Raw genomic sequence first — 16,879 nt, forward strand, 5'->3', positions numbered from 1 at the left:
TCTTTATGCCATAATTCGAGTACGGAACAATATCAGTAGCGGAAATTATGTAGGTATTATTATTATTATTATTGTCACGTGTCGGGGTGACTGTGGACGTGGTTTTGGTTTGGATACTAGATGACTGACCACCTATATACGACTCGGAACTACAAGCAATTACAGAGCCACCATTAATCTCCACAAGTCACAAAATCACCACAGCAACCGCTAAGCGTTTTCAAGCCTTCTGTATCTTCAGTAGCCGCTNTTCTTCAATGACTTAACAGTTCGCGGAGAACTCAGACAAGTTTTTCTCTGCGGAATAGCTATAAAATTTCATTCTTTACGCCATCATTCGAGTACAGAACAATATCAGTACCGGAAATTATGTATGTATGTATTATTATTGTCATGTGTCGGGGTGACTGTCGACGGGGTTTTGGATTGGATACTAGATGACTGACCACCTATATACGACTCGGAACTACAAGCAATTACAGAGCCACCATTAATCTCCACAAGTCACAAAATCACCACAGCAACCGCTAAGCGTTTTCAAGCCTTCTGTATCTTCAGTAGCCGCTCCCTGGCAACAGCTTCTAACAGCGGAGATTCTTCAGCTTCACGCGCTCAAGTCCTCTCTTCACAGACTCCCGTAGAGAACTGAGCTGGTTGCCCCAGTTGTCTTCCTTATAACTCCTCGGCACGGAACGAGTAGAAACCCCCGTTTCCAACAGTATCTCTATTGTTGCGCGTCGATTCTTTGCTGTGAGAACGTGTTTGCCGAACTTGTCTGGTATATTTGCCTATCTCGCGGTCGTCGCATAGTAACGGTTCTACACGCTACATTATTATTACTATTATTATGTAAACTGCCTTATTTTGTATTTTGTGTTTCGTTGTTATTTTTTCTTACTCCTGCTAACTTTGTAACTGGCCTCTGGGCTGTTAAGTTCGTAAGTAAATAAATAAGAACTGAATTGCAAATCACACCTAGCAGAGGCAAAAGACAAATAAAAAATAAAAGATGCCGAGAAATGTGTAAAATTTAGAAAATTCTATGCATTAGCTTTTTACCTTCTTGACAGACTGGGAAAAGACTGCCATTACTCGGTATCAGTAGTGGAATACCTCGGCCCAGGTTGCCGAGCACTAATTTTCCTCCGGAGCATTGCTCTATGAACACAGTTCAACCCAACACGATAACAAACCTTATCAATGTATGTATCTAAGTACGAGATGAATGCGACGTTACCCGGAGCATAGTCTGAGCGGCACCTGATTCCAAAAGTGAAGTCTACATCTTTATCCATGATATGTATACAGTGGCCGTCCTGTAGTGCACACAATTTCACCTGTCACTTCACAACATGTTTCGGCAACACAGTGCCATCATCAGGTGTCCCAACTACATCAATCTATTGCATTGCTTGCCCTCATATGTTTTCACAAACCATTTAAAAACACTCGCAGCTAAGAAGGGAACACACATCAAAAGACGCGGTTTACAAAGAAAATAAGAAAAACGACCCCGTAGTGAACGAACCACATACAAGTTTTAATTAAGACAAATAAGATGAATTATCTTAACAAGTTTTAGCTAGTGTAAATTTAACATAGTTGACAAATACGGACTTTTTAAATACTTTTTAAATTGTTTGTGAAAACATATGAGGGCAGGCAATGCAATAGATTGACGTAGTTGGGACACCTGATGATGGCACTATGTTGCCGAAACATGTTGTGAAGTGACATGTGAAATTGTGTGCAATACAGGACGGCCACTGTATACATATAATGGATAAAAATCAATGTAACAGTCCGCTAAAATATAACACTACATCTTTATACCAAATGTCTTTAAGATCAGTTTTAATATTATCCCCATACCTAAGCCTAGGTCTGCCAGGTGGTTTCTTCCCCTCCGATTTTTCGATTAAAATTTTGTATGTATTTCTCTTCTCTTTCGTGTATGCTACAGTTCGGTCCACCGTCCTTTTTACCACTCTTATTATGTTTAGTGAAGAGCAGAAATTAAGGACATCCTCATTATGCAATTTTCTTCATATTCCATAGGCTCAATACTAATGTAACAGACCTAGAAGGCTCCTGCTGTAGTAACGTTCTGCTGCCGGATTACTGGCCCTCTTACGAGATTTCTGGGTAGACGAGCCACAGGATTGCACGTACTTCAAACTACGCCGCAACTACTCCTACCTCCTTCCTCCAAAGTATATTCGTTGTTCCCAACTTCCAGGCTCATTCTGCACAACATATTGCCACGTGTATCAGTGACATTAAACGGGGTTTGGATTGGATTTACTGGCGCCCTTAATATACAATTCGTGATTACACTTAATTATAGCGCCATCGCTGATTTCCACACTTTACAGTTCACTAGAGCCCACGTTAAGTTTTTTCCAACCTGTAGTGACTTCGTTGGAAGTTTCCTGGTAACGGCTTCTAACAATGACTATTCTTCTGCTTCCGTGCTCAAGTCCTCTTTGAACGGCGGCTCCCTTCCAACTGCTCTTTTAACTGTCCCTTTTCTTAACAGCCTCCCGTACAGAACTGAATCGGCTGTTCAAACTGTCTTCCGCGCAACCCCTTGAACGAACAGAGAAGAACACACCGTTTCCAACAGTAACTCTATTGTTCAATGCGTATCCGTTGCCGCAGGAACGCGTTTACCGACCCGTTGCCTAGAAACGAATATTGTTCCAGAGCCGCTCTCCGGCTCCAGAGCTCCTGCTTACAGCAAATATGCCACAATATGTAACCTCTATAGTTAAAATGTACTGTGCGACTGATCAGAGTGTCCTCAGGGCATTTCGGTTTTCCAGAAATTCAGCATGCCTTACTCGGGCTAAGAAAGCTGGCCTTGCGGAGAAGGATGTCACAAAAACGCTTTGCACAAGACTTCCGTCACCCTTATGAACCGAGGTCACACGTGAGATGGAACACATTAGAAGAGGGGCAACAAAAAAGAAAGGAGCAACTGAAGGATACGGCACTAATTAAATTCCCAGCAGGTACTAGCAGTGAACACTAGGGAGCGCTCTGGAGTGGGGACTCTATTTAATTCTAGTCTAATTAGACTGTTTTGTAACTGCACAGAGGGACGGATCTGCTGTAGGCTATGCGGGGACCGAGCCACTTCATTGTACAATACTTACCATTTGACTGTGGTAAGGCTGAATAGTGTAGCGGCAGAGCTTCTTATCGCTGAAGCGAGGACGGGTTTCTCGTTCTTAGCCTCAGTCACAGCAAACGAACCAGGAAAGCATTTTCAAGCCGACAATGTGACGTGTCACAACCGTGAGCATTCAGCATCATTTACGAACGACTTGTAAGTTACACAACTTTTAGGCAGTTCAAACTGTGACGTTTAGTAACCTGGCGGACGAGTTAGAGAGGCTTTCATAGCAATGATCCCACTGCCATGTACCGTTTCGGGATCATGCATTCATTTATTTATTTATTTTTTTGTTTTAACCTCCTTTATTGACAATCAGATACTACAATCTTTCAGTCAATTTGCTGTCTTGTGTACAATTAGTTAAGAATTGTACACTTCAGTGGCTTGAGTGGGTCACTTCCATCGACCCTTCCATAGGTCTTCTGGCCACTTTCGTCCAATTCTTCTGTGGTCGTGTTGGTGTAATAGAGGTTGGAGCAGTGGGTTGGGGCGGTTAGCTAATTTGTTGAAGTGGTTGATGCTGAGTTCTTTGATGACTTCTGTGACGTATGGAGTTTTGCGGTCGGTGTGAATGGTGTGGTTAGACACGTAGCATGGTGCGTTTACGATGAGACGAATAATTTTTTATTGATTTCGTAGGATGAGATCTATATTTGATTTGCTGGCGCATCCCCAGAGTTGGGTTCCATATGTCCATATTGGCTTGATGACTGCTTTGTATATCAGCAGCTTGTTGTCAATGGATAGGTGTGATTTTTTCTTATGAGCCAGTGTAGGTCTTTGATTTTTTGATCCATTTGTTTTCTTTTCGTGAGGATGTGTTGCTTCCAGTTGAGCTTACGGTCGAAGGTAAGTCCGAGATACTCTGCTTGATCTTTTTGTTGGATGGTTGTGTGGTTTATTTGAATCGGGGGGCATTTGCCTTTTCGAAGCGTGAACGTTGTTTGAATGGATTTTGTTTCATTAACCTTGATTTTCCATTTTTTTAGCCGTTCTTCTGTGAGTATGAGGTGGTTCTGTAAGTTAGTTGCTGCTGTGCTGGGATTATCGTGTGTGGCGAAGATAGCCGTGTCGTCCGCAAATGTCCCTATGAGTGTTGCATTCAATGACGCGGCATTCTATCGAATACCGAAGTTTTCAAGGCTGAATTGCCATACGACTAAACTACAATATACCGCTGATTACATGTAATGATGAGGATGATACAAAGGTAAAGCTAATCCTGTAACAGGCCGTGAAGGCCCATAGAGCTCTGAAACGTAGAGGCTCCAATATTTTCTCTAGACAACTGACTCACAGACGACGGTGAGGTTGTTAGCCTTACGCGCCGGCCGGTCGCCCTTTACCCCCAGGAAGATTCCTGGTACTCATTTCTGCTAGAGGCTGAGTCGACCTCAGGGCCACAGTGCGGCTGGAAGGTTTAGGTCAATTGAAAAATCCAACCACCTCATCTGGATTCGAACCTACGACCTTCCGGCTTGTAGCACAGTGCCTCAACCAAATGCGCTACCGCGTACACAAGATGACGATGACAATAATAATAATAAACTGTCACGTTGTCACTTGATATAACTCAAGAATAAGCAGATTTGACTCATCACAGTGACCGCGCGGTCTAAGGCACGAAATTTTTCGCCTTCTCAGACACTGGGACCGTCGGTCTTTCTCTTGCATTGTCTGTGTAAGTAGCGTCCTTCCGAAGGGGTTGATCACTCGTCCAAGGAGTCCTACCGACTCTCTGTCAGATTCAAAATTTCATAATTAATTAATTAATTCTGAATTGGCACCGGCCAGAGAGCCTAATCCGTCATGGTATAAGAAGTAGAATAAGCAGATTTTGAGAAAATTAATAAGTGCGACATATAGTAGGAGTCTATGACGGCAAATATACAGGCAAAGTTGTTCCTGTGCTTAATTAAGCACCACGCCATTATGACGTACGTGGGAGTTAAGATCCAGGTATTCATAACCCTGCCACCAGATGGACGGGAGCGTCACCTTCATTTTTCGGCCGCTCTGCCGCCAGGGGAAAAATCGCCCGCTGGCTAGGAGGCTGCGGGAGAGGCTCATCTACCTGAACACTGTGGAAAAGACAGCAATCTCGTATCCTTGTCGGGAATTCAACCCAGATCCCTAGGCCGTTCAGCCTATAGCCTAGTCGCTATACAGATCCATTACGGCTACGAACCAAAATTAAATTCGACCAACAGAGTGTTCAGTGAAACACCAATGCCACACTAAGCATTGGCAGTGACCCTACTAGACAATAGCGAAACTACACACAGACTGAAAGGGGGCACGCGGTAGCGTAGCTGGTTGAGGCACTATGCTACAAGCCGGAAGGTCACGGGTTCAAGTCCTGATGATATCATTGGATTTTCTTCATTGACCTAATCCTTCCAGCCGCACTATGACCCTGGGGTCGATTCAATCTCTAACAGAAATGAGTATGAGAAATATTCTTGAGGATAAAGGGAGGCCGGCGCGTAGGGCTGACAACCTTACCTCCATCTATGAACCGACTGTCTAGAAAATGTGGAAACCTCAACAACTCACAACCCTATGGGTTATCATGGCCTGTTACAGGGACACCTTTATTTTTTTTACACACAGACTGAAAATCCACACCGTCCTAACTCTACCAGACAGACCTGAGTAAAACACCAATACAAGAACTAAAACGATACATAAGTGAACTATAAAAGAAACAGTACATGATTTACGCCACTGAGCATAACTCATACACGATCCAGTACTTATTAAACATATATATGTATTGCAGATTCTGCAGATTATGTATAACAAATGGGTGCATAAAAACATTTAAGCCCATACCCAACACCAAGTTCAGCGAAATGTAGGTCTAATGTATGTAAATGAAACATGCAGACGGAGAGAAATGAGTTCCTGAGAGGCTGAACACCGAGTGTGTAGACAACAGGTGGCTCCAAAGTGAATGTTCAAGGAGCAGGATGGCCGTGACAGGGAACACACACTTACTCATACGTGTTGTGGTGCCCGTTCGCCGCCTGGTTCCTGCGTCTTGCGTTTAAAATAATTACGCTGGCTGCAAGTGCCACTGAACCCACTCTGTCCTAGTGTGATTGCCTATGAAGTTACTAACATTTTACTTATTTAAGGATGTTGTCAGAACATGACTCGATGACAGAGAATACTGAATTCAATAGGACGTAGAAGGAAGCGGCCGTGCCCTAATTTATGACACTTGACTGTACATTGGAAAACTGCGGAAATCCTCAGTACAGACATTGTAGAAGGTTGATTCGTTGCTAAGTAGTGGCTCTGTAAATAACAGTTGTTGCTAGGTAACGAACGCAATATATATGCACGCAATAATAGAAGAGTTGTGTTTTCTGTGCGGTACGTGTCGGGGTTACGAGGGAATAGAATGGAATGGAACGAGTTCAGTTGAGTACAGCGAAGTGAAGAGTTTGGTTGGTGAGTTAGATAACTGCAGTTCAGTCGTTGCGAGCTGTTGCTGTTAGAAACTGGTAGCTGAGGCATGGGGACAGCTCGGGAACCCAGAGCAACGAAATGTCAACCGTCTGAAATCGCTACGAGGCAAGGATTGGTGAAGAGAGCAGACTGAAAAGACTTAGCGCGTGCTGTAGTGAACTGCAGTGTGTGTGAATCACTGATAGTGCTATAGTTACATGTAGTGACGAGTTATGTGTATAAGTGTTCAATAAATGTAATTACCAATATACACCCCGTCTATAGTCACTCCCTCAAGTGACAACTGGTGTCAGGAAGTGGTTGGACTGGAAACTGCGCTGGATCGTGACAATATGAGGAGTTCTATCATCTGGGATATATCGCCACGAAGTCCGCTGGAAGTCAAAGCAAAGCTTTGCTTGTCGTCTTCTTCTTACTGGTTTCTTGCATGGCTTACTCTTCAACTCTGAAATCCTGAAGATAGAAGCGATATGTTCCTCTGAAACGGTTCACCTTTGACAGACAACACGGCGTTATATCTAAGAAGATAAAACCCTTCGTAACCAGTCCTGTCAGAAGCCCAAATTATAATCAGCAGGGTCAGTTGATGTGCTGGTGCAGATTTTCTTGTCCCCGGCACTAGATGGAGGCGAGTGGTCAGCTTCAGGACCCGGCCGCTTTACCCCTGGTACCCATTGGGTAGGAGATTGAGTGCACCCCAGAGCCGGTCTGTATGATGTGGAGAAAAGAAAATTCTTGACCCTACCGGGACTCGAACTCCGACCTCTTAGTCGTCCAGCCCGTAGCCAGTCGCTATACCGACGACGCTATCCCTGCTCCTGTTGTGAAATATAATGTAAAAAATCAAATATAGTGTTGAACAGAAATTATTCATACAAAATGACTCTAAAGGAGGTGCCATAGAAAGTATCCTGACAGTACAGTGTCGTGTGTAAAACAACGACTTACAATATCGTAGACCGCGCCATAGCTCAAGCTGTTAGTCGCTGGCTTCCCACCGCGGCGGCCCGGGTTCGATCCCGGGTCTGGGCAATTGGGATTCGTGGTGGACAAAGTCGCGCTGGGGCAGGTTTTCTCCGAGTACTTCGTTTCTTTCCTTGCCAATCTTCATTCCACCAAATTCTCCGTCATCATAATCACCCGGGGCAGGTACAATAGGCTAATCAGTGGCAGCCGTGCTGAGTGGATCCAGCTGGACTCCACTCACCACCAGCGAATTTAAATAAAAAATACAATATCGTAACAAAATTACCTTCTACGAGATTGGTGCTGGACAGAATAAGACTCGAAAAAAGAAATGCTTTGACTGAAGAAAGACACTCGATTAGCAATCCCGAAGAACTCATCACGTCTTTTCGTTCATTTCGGTATACAGTTGCTAAAGTGAATATAGTCGTGCATAGCCCTTAGCCTCCAGACTGCGAAAGAAGATTTCGATACTGTAAGTTGTTTCAGGGAGAGATATTCAATGACCTTAATGTCCCAGAACGTACATACCGTTCTGACAAGGCGTAGTTCACTGAAAGCGTTTACGTAAAATCGTACTGGCATTTTATGTAAGAAAATGCAACAGCACATCCTGTGAACAATTCCATAGGCTCATTAGATGTAGTTTTCGGCGAATGAGTCAGAAGTTGAGAGCCGTGATCTCCGTAATCAGCTGATAGAGAATATCGTTGATTTTATTTGTGGGGCATGCTGAAAAAAGCGTATGTGAAAAATCCGCACTTTTTGGAAAAACTTCTATAAAACAGCAGGTATGAAAATCCCGCTACTCCCCTACAACAGCTTTCACATGCGTCTCTAAACAAATCTTCAGGATGTGAGGTCTCTTGCAGACTCTGCTGTAGAATAAAGGAAGTTAAACTACAGAGGAAGAGCGGGCCGCGGTACCGCGCGAGAAGAGTGCCGTGTGAGCTGTGGGAACCAGCCTCACGATAAACTGCACACCCTGTATGTATAAAGTCCTTACTGACGCAATAGCGAGCATTCGTGACGAAACTGCAGCTCATTATCTGATTGGTCTTTGTTCTTTCTTTCGGTTTCTTATGAAATGAATTTGTCCGTTTGCATATCCCTAATTTCAAATTATTATCTTCTCTGTACTAGCTTTCTTTGCTTTCTTGTTTTATCTGAAAATAAATCTTGTTCCATCATAATAGTTTCATAGCAACACAGAGTTCCTATCGCCAAAGCTCTGCAGAAAGAAGGTCACATAATCATTTTTCATTGATCTCAAATTAATAAACCCAAATCACAAGAGCCAGTGCATATACGCGAGATATTACACGCATGGTATGCTTAGGGTTAATTGAGTGCGGTCATCTTCGAAGTACTAGCCTTCTGATGTCACAGGCGCGTTCCAATGTCTGTAACATTCCTAGAAATGATTCTGGGAACGGACTTCCTATAGTCTCTCAAATTGCTCTGAAGGACGCGAAGTGATTAGAAATAATACCTTTCAACGAGATTCTGTTTCGGCAAAACGAAAGAGTCACACGAGGAGAAATGAGGTCAGTACGGTGGATGTTTCAGTACTGGCAGGTTTTGCTTTTGGCCAAAAATATATTGACGAAAGTGCTGTAGGGAAAGGCTCATTATCGTGATTCAAAATTCAATTGTACGAGAAAAGGTTTGTCCGATCTTCTGCGAATGTGATTCCATAGTTACTGACATACAAATTTAAAGGACAAACTTCACTGGTTCATTGTTATAATAAGATATATAAATACAGATTTCGCGTGACCGACACGTTATTGTTTTACGGTCAACAAAAATTACCTTGATGAAGACTGCAATATTTTATGGGTTTTGATCCACCTACTGTTTTCATATTTGTTAATAATTAAATAAACTCATTGTGAAATGCAATATGCCAGTAATCAACTGCCGACGTATCTATTTTTATAGCAACGAATGTTACGCAAGTCGTTCTGCGACCTTTCCTATATAACGCAGATATAACATAGGGACAAAGGCACAGAAGAATAGTATATTCTCATTGGCTTCATTACATGCAATGACGTAGGAATGCAAGCGTGTCCTCAGGTTGGCACGAGACGAGATGACAGAACAGAAGCTGAGTCCGGCTTAGGGGCAGCAGAAGATGTGTGACCTCAGGACTGCAGTATTGACCCACTTTGTATGTCGGGACAGAGCCGAACAGAGGGGAACAGGGGGCGCAATGGTGGTAGATAGTAGTAGCTATAGCTTTGGAAAATCGCCGCGAAACAGCGCTGGAGTGCCAGATAGTGGGGCAGCAGTGTTGGGAGACCTGCTAGTGGGCTGGTCGGGTTTTGTCGAGGCGGATCAGACACGGAGCTGGAAGCAGACGCACAGAGAAGCCCCAAGAATCACAGAGAGGCATTCGTACCCGTGCGATGGCAGCGACAGGAAGGCACAGTAGCGGCGTCAGGAACTAAACTGTGAGTAGTGAAAAGCATTGTAGAATTTGAAATTGCCACAGAGGTGGTTATAAAGTTCTGTATTTTGAGATACAGTGGCGCGTAGTCCAGTGAGAGTCAACCGACGTTTCGGAGGAACATGTCGCCCCCATCTTCAAGATTGAGGAGTAAGTTAAGCAAAAAAGCAGCCACCTGCTGCCTGCTTCATGATGGTGTCCCCCCCCCCCTTCGCTTATTCTTCAGCCCTGGGCATAGAGGCGACATGTCTGTTGACTTTCACCGGACTATATGACGTTTCATGCCAAACGACACAACATTTCAGTGAAAAACTTTGTATCTTTGCTTTAAGAACGGCCTAATAACAACTCTAACACTGCTACATTTTATTATAATCCAGACACCTCGTTGCAGCAACTGAATTACCCTCTATGTACATTAAAGTTGTACTTCTATGTTTTAAACTTAAATCAAGGTTCATTTTCTAAACTGCAAATATATGAAAATGCTCTAGACATATATACAGTTTTCATCATATATTTCGAATGTAATGTCATGCCACATTATTTTTACATGTGAATTTGGAAAAGGGATTAGTCTTCCTGAGTCAGAGGCCTGAACACCGGACAACAGGTATCACTCTGCAACAAGTATCTCGCAGACACTTAGCGAGCATGGTAACATAATCTGTGACTTTATATATATGTTTCAACATCTCGGCCATGCGCAGAACGTTTTGTGCGTCTTCAAATGATTCAAAATACGGCCCTTTCAAAGAGATGTTTCATTTTGGGAACAAGAAAAAGCCTATTGAAGAGAAATCAGCAATGGTATTTTTTCTTCGTTACATATCCGTTTTGCCGAAAATGCTGAGCTGAAAAGAGCATTACCATGATGAACAACCCATTTATACGACCAAATATTTGAACTTTTCGTTGAATCAGCTGTCGTGAAGATTCCAAAACTTCAAGGCAGAATCCTGGTTGGTAGCTTCTTTCAAGGGAAAAAACTCATAATGGGCTGTTCCTTTGATATAAAAATGTAGATAAGGAGAGTTTTAAGCGTTAATTTTGGAATTACTTCTTTTTCTGTCACGGAGTCCCTGGACTTTTTCATTGGAGATGCTGAGGTGTGTCCTACCGGAAGACTCGTCTCATCAGCATCCATTACTTTTTCTTAAAAATGTCGGATAGATAAACTGAATCTCCATGACTGCTCGATACAGAAATGCTGAATATTGTAGTACCATAACACGTTACAACTTGGTAATGTTGCCAGTTGCTGCAGAGAAACACTAGTCCGGTTATTTAAATCACTTCTCGTAGGTAGAAGAATTATGTTTCTTACTGCTATAATCGTCAACCGTTCTATATTACATTCCACAGAAGGCATTGCTGGTAAAAATGTAGGAGGAAAAGGAAACAGTCTAACCTCTACTAAACAAACTTGGAATTTATATGCATAATCTTGAGAAAGGTTTTGTAATACCTGAAATATATGTCAATATGCTGCTTGGTAAGAACACTGAATATGCATTTGTAAATAACTATAAACTACTGCATATTCGGAACCAACATCGGCCCAATATCGAGTTTTTGACGTTACTATTCACACATAAGCTAGGATTATGGTAAGATTTCCGTAAACACTTTCTTTGTCCCGAACTCATACCTGTCACTCTAAATAAGATTTTGTTCCTGATAACAACAATGATTTAAAATTATTATTGTTGATAAAAGTGGGTATGAAACTTTATTTCTCACCTCAAACTAGGGGCAGGGACAGTAGGCGAAATGCTGACGGTGGGCATAATGATTGCTGTCGTCTACGACGTGACGCCGTCTGGTTTGGTAGACAGTTAATGAAGTTTCGTAGAAACCTCCTGTCTCCTATTTTCTCTGTCATCTTGTTTGAACACCTTCCAACTCGTATATCACTTTCTTTAATCATTCATAGTGTCACGTGCATGAGTGACTATAGACGGGGGTTGGATTAATAATCGGGTTTATTGGACTCATTATGGGTCCGTGACTACAAGTAATTATAATCTCTTCACTAATTCACACACTTCACAGTTCACTACAGCACACACTTAAGTCTTCTCAGGGTGCTGTGACTTCACTGCGCTGCTTGGTAGCGGCTTCCAACGGAGGACGTTCCCCTTCCCGAACTATCCCCGGCCTCAACTTCCATATTCTAACAGGAACAGCTCACAACGACTTAACCCAAGCAGTCCTCTAACTCACTCACTCACCATTCAATTACCCTTCACTTCACTGACTCAGCCCTACGAGAGAGAGAGAAAATAAAGTGGTGAGGTAGTGAGAGACACTACATTTGGGGTGGGGGGGAGTAAGAAACTAAATTTCCTTCTGGTACTGCATATGATCGGAATTTGACTGATCCTTCACTAACTGTCCTGCTTATAACATCTCGGCACGGATCACACAGAAAACACCGTTTCTCTGTTGCTGTTTACGGGCCGTTGCCTAGTTTCGCGGTCGTTACCTAGCAACGGCATCACAACAGCATTGTCCTAAGGAGCCTTGACTGTACATATGTGTAACTCGCTGCCAATATTTTGCTGCCCATTACAGCTCATATTCCTATCTACTTCCATTCCCACTGCACCATTCGCGGTATATCTCCGCAATCCTAACAGCTGCTGGCAAAATAAGCAATGAACTTTGTAAACGTCCTTCCACAATTCACCTAGTCCCTGTGTTTCAAAACGGCACATAATTCTGGATTCATATAAGGTTTCGTATACATTTTCTAACGCGCGGAATTTTTGTGTTAGTAGTTCTGGCCAAAAATGTATCGAAAGCTACTAATGCCTCATTACCTTGTTCTTTCACTGATGACCGTAATTGACGCATCTACCATAAAACTGCATATCAGCAATTCGATCTATGTATTATCTACTATGTTCTTGCCTCTGCACTTTGGTCATACATATTAGACCCTTTGGATTGCTTCAAATTACCTCCTCTTCTAAATACTAGCACATTCCAAACGAAAGTTAGGAAACTGGAAATTTTGAATGGGTAATTTACTTTGTTGTAGTGGCCCATGTCTGGCTTGACTCTTATTCACCAGTTGTCCTTTAATATTTCGCAGTGAACATTCTTCAAGCGTCAGCTGGCATACCATCAAATCCTCTTGCTTTATTATTTTTCATACTCATAATAAATGTTCTAGCCTCTTGTTTCGTAAATTCCACGCGTCCATTTCGTCTACATGGTCAGGACCAAATATGTGAACCTCGTTTATTCAAAAATATACTGAGATAAACAATGCAGAGTGGTGTGCAATGAACGAGGCCTACTACTGACGCAAGAATTCTAACGTAGGTGCCAACAAGTGACCACTTGATCGCGTTCGTGAGCCGCTCAGCGTGAGACATTTATGCACCTGTCAGTGATGTCACCATTAATATCTCAGCAAAACAATAAGAACAACACACCAGTCCTCTGGCAGAGTATCATGCATGGTGTGCAGGCACGCTCCGATTTGAATGGTAAGCTGAGAGGCCACCTGCTTTCCTCAAGGGGTGGGGGAGAAACAGAACACGGCGCTACAGAACACGCATAGTTAAACCCACAAATGCTTCCGCACAGCAGGTTAAAATGGGGGGTTACCATTATCATCGGATACTTTAAGATGCTCAACTTCGTTAGTTAATTTCGTGTTTCTTAGAAGCGTTATAACATTATATATGCGAGTACTTACTTATTCGTGGAGCTGAACCCTTCTGGAGGAGCCGCCAATTCTGCAGCTACTCAAGAATTTTCCAGCATTTCATGGAACCCGAAGGTTCATCACCGTGTTCAAAAGAGCCCTCCACTGGTCCCTATCCTGAGCCAGATCTATCCAATCCATACTATCCCATCCTATCTCTCTAAGATCCATTCTAATACTGTCCACCCACCTACGCCTTGGTCGTCCCTGTGGTCTCTTTCCTTCTGGCTTTCCCACCAATATCCTATACGCATTCCTCGTATCCCCCATTCGTGGTACATGACCTGCCCACCTCATCCTCGTTGACTTGATCATTCTAATTATACTTGAAGAAGAGTACAAGTTATGAAGCTCCTCATTATGCAGTTTTCAACCTCCTGTCACTTCATCTCTCTTCGGTCCAAATATTCTCCTCAGCAGCCTGTTCTCAAACACCCTCAGTCTGCGTTCTATATATAAGAGTATGAGACAATAAATAATGAACTTCTACTGAAGATTTTACTTTTATATTTCATACTGAACATTTCCCAAGATTCAGTTGGCATACCATCAGATCCTCTCGCCTTATTATTTTTCATGCTCATAAGACATTTTCTAACTTTCATTAGGAGTGTGCTAGTATTTAGAAGATGAATTTGATTCCACGGAGTAAGCCCCTTCTTGAAATGCTGACAGTGGCAACAAATTCCCACTAGAAGATGCTATCCTGAGTTAATTGAATCCAGCCCGCACCGTCACACTCTGCCTCTTTATGATTCCATGTAACAGCCTGCGTCCCTCACATCTACATAGTGGTATAAACATAACGCCGCGCTAGTGCGACAACTTCTCTGACACTGCAGTAAGGCGGGTTAGTCGGCTACCTGTATGCCTATCCCTCGAGAACAGGAACAGAGACACTACTCTAGCTCAAGAATAGCCAATACTATAAACTCTCTCTCAAAGTTTAGTCTGTTTCATTACAGATTCTGAAATGTGTTTATCTGAATTTTGTATGCATATTTCTGTGTGTCAGCGAGAATACAATTTGGATCTGAGTTTCTCGCAACAATAATTATGAAGACTGCGGTCTCCTTGGTTACAACACCGTGTGGCGCTCTCCTTTCTGCTTGTCTGCTTCTGCTGGCTTCTTACGTGCCTTACTCTTCGACCTTGAAGCTCGAGGTGATAAGTTGGGTTTCTACCGAGCTACACCCCGTTAATACCTAGAAGACCACCCTCTTCAAGACTATTACTTCCTTGCTGAGGTTCAGGGCTGCAGAGTGTTGTCTGTAACGTTCCTTCTCTTGTTTAACCAACCACCAGTCAATCCCACTTCTGATAATTCTCTACTCCAGAGAATCAGTCGGCATTGCAGTGTGTACTACACTATGAGATCCCAAAATGGATGTCACAACATTCCGGCACGGTTTTCATCATACCTCATATTTATTTCATCATTCTATGGAAATGCATTCTTCGGCGCGTTTCTTTTCATCCCAGCATCACTTGAAGTCACTCGATGAGATTAGGCTCCTGGATATAATTCGATTTTCTTCATGTTTTGATCGTTTCTCAAACGTCACGTCTAACTCTTGATTTCGTGTCTTCATTCAGTTCAAGTTATGCACAAGGGACACAAATACTACAGCAGGTAGGTTCGTTTGCACCGCGGGAGTGTAAGTCTTAGTCCAAAGCCTTGAAGCCAGTTACTCTTACACTGAAACCAAATTTACTGTAATCAGTGCTGGGCCTATCCTAAAATATGCACTGACTGAACGTGTACTGTACGCGCCTCACCCTTCTGTTTATGATTTCACAGTTTTCTGAGATTTAAGTAGGGTTAAAAGTTATTTATTTATGTCATTTCTTTTCCGTGGAATGTCTTGTGGATTAATGGATACATCCTAGTGACCTATGAAGGTAGAATGAAGTAAGAGAATTTCACGAAGATGTTGGTAAAGATAACTATGTAACAAGGAACTAACGAAAGAGAACATAAAGCCGACAACTAGTTACTATAGGATTCTGACGATGGTGTATAACACATAGAGATATTGGGGTTTCGGACTTTATCCATCGTCCTGGTTTGAAGATAACTAAGAAAAACACGAAGTTTCGGAAACTGGATCTGTTTCCGTCCTCAGGTGAGGGAAAACACCTATTCTGTTGGGTCCCTTAGAAAGAGGTAGCCTCAATCACTGGACAACGGATGTCACAAAAGAGAAAGGTTATAAACACCTGAGACCAGGCTAAGTCCATGAGAGCTAATAAGAAAAATATACATTATAAATTGTTCCAAACACGTATCTATCTATCCTGGTTCCACGCTTGTACGGGTTTGGAACAATTTGTAATGTATATTTTTCTTATTGTCTCTCATGGACTTAGCCTGGCCACAGGTGTTTATAACCTTTGTATTTTGGGACATCGGTTTGTCCAGTGATTGAGGGACCCAACAGAACAGGTGTTTTCCCTCACCTGAGGATGGAAACAGATCCAGTTTCCGAAACGTCGTGTTTTTCTTAGTTATCTTAAAACCAGGACGATGGATAAAGTCCGAAAACCCAATATCTCTATAAAGCAGACAGTTATTAAGTATACTAGTAGCTCGCGTAACGAGATATACTAATTAATGCCGAGCTTACCAGATATAGAAATCGAAATGGATATTTAATAAACAGTGTGTGAGAATGTTGACTTGATTCAAGCGGCTTATGACATGGTTCAGCGCCGAACCCTTGTTAAAGACGCCAATGAACTTTCGAGCTAAAAAACGGACAATTCATGAACGACTCTTATTACGTACTGTGGTCCATGGATGGATATATTTATAAGTCCAAATGATAATAGAGAGATTCTAAATTATTGCCGGGGTTTCCGTGGCCTATAAACGGAAATCCCGATAATAATATAGAATTACCCTGCGTATGTTGTAATATTTGTTTATATAAAAATGAAACTGTAACAATTTCTTTCATGCCCTGCTTTCGGCTTATGTTAGTACCAAATTCGCAGGGCAGAGCAGCGAAACAGTAAACAGAGACATGTTCGGGTGAGCCACTTCATTACATAAAATAATTTTATACCTTCCCACGCA

The 16,879-nt window shown here is 42.5% G+C and overlaps 2 protein-coding genes across 5 annotated transcripts in view; one reads left to right on the top strand and one right to left on the bottom strand.

Moving 5' to 3' along the window:
• LOC111872507 (tectonic-2-like) overlaps positions 1-16,879 on the bottom strand; it is a 600,257-nt gene that overhangs the window by 72,383 nt on the left and 510,995 nt on the right. The gene's annotated exons all lie outside the window — the stretch shown is intronic.
• The window catches only part of LOC111872510 (leucine-rich repeat-containing protein let-4), a 130,181-nt gene continuing 123,218 nt past the window's right edge, over positions 9,917-16,879 (top strand). For both annotated transcript variants that reach the window (XM_023866504.2, XM_023866506.2), the window contains exon 1: positions 9,917-10,083. The gene's annotated coding sequence lies outside the window, so the exon portion shown is untranslated. The remainder of the gene's footprint in view (positions 10,084-16,879) is intronic.

This window comes from Cryptotermes secundus, unplaced genomic scaffold (genome assembly GCF_002891405.2).
Source record: "Cryptotermes secundus unplaced genomic scaffold, Csec_1.0 scaffold537, whole genome shotgun sequence".
Taxonomy (NCBI): Eukaryota; Metazoa; Arthropoda; class Insecta; order Blattodea; family Kalotermitidae; genus Cryptotermes; species Cryptotermes secundus.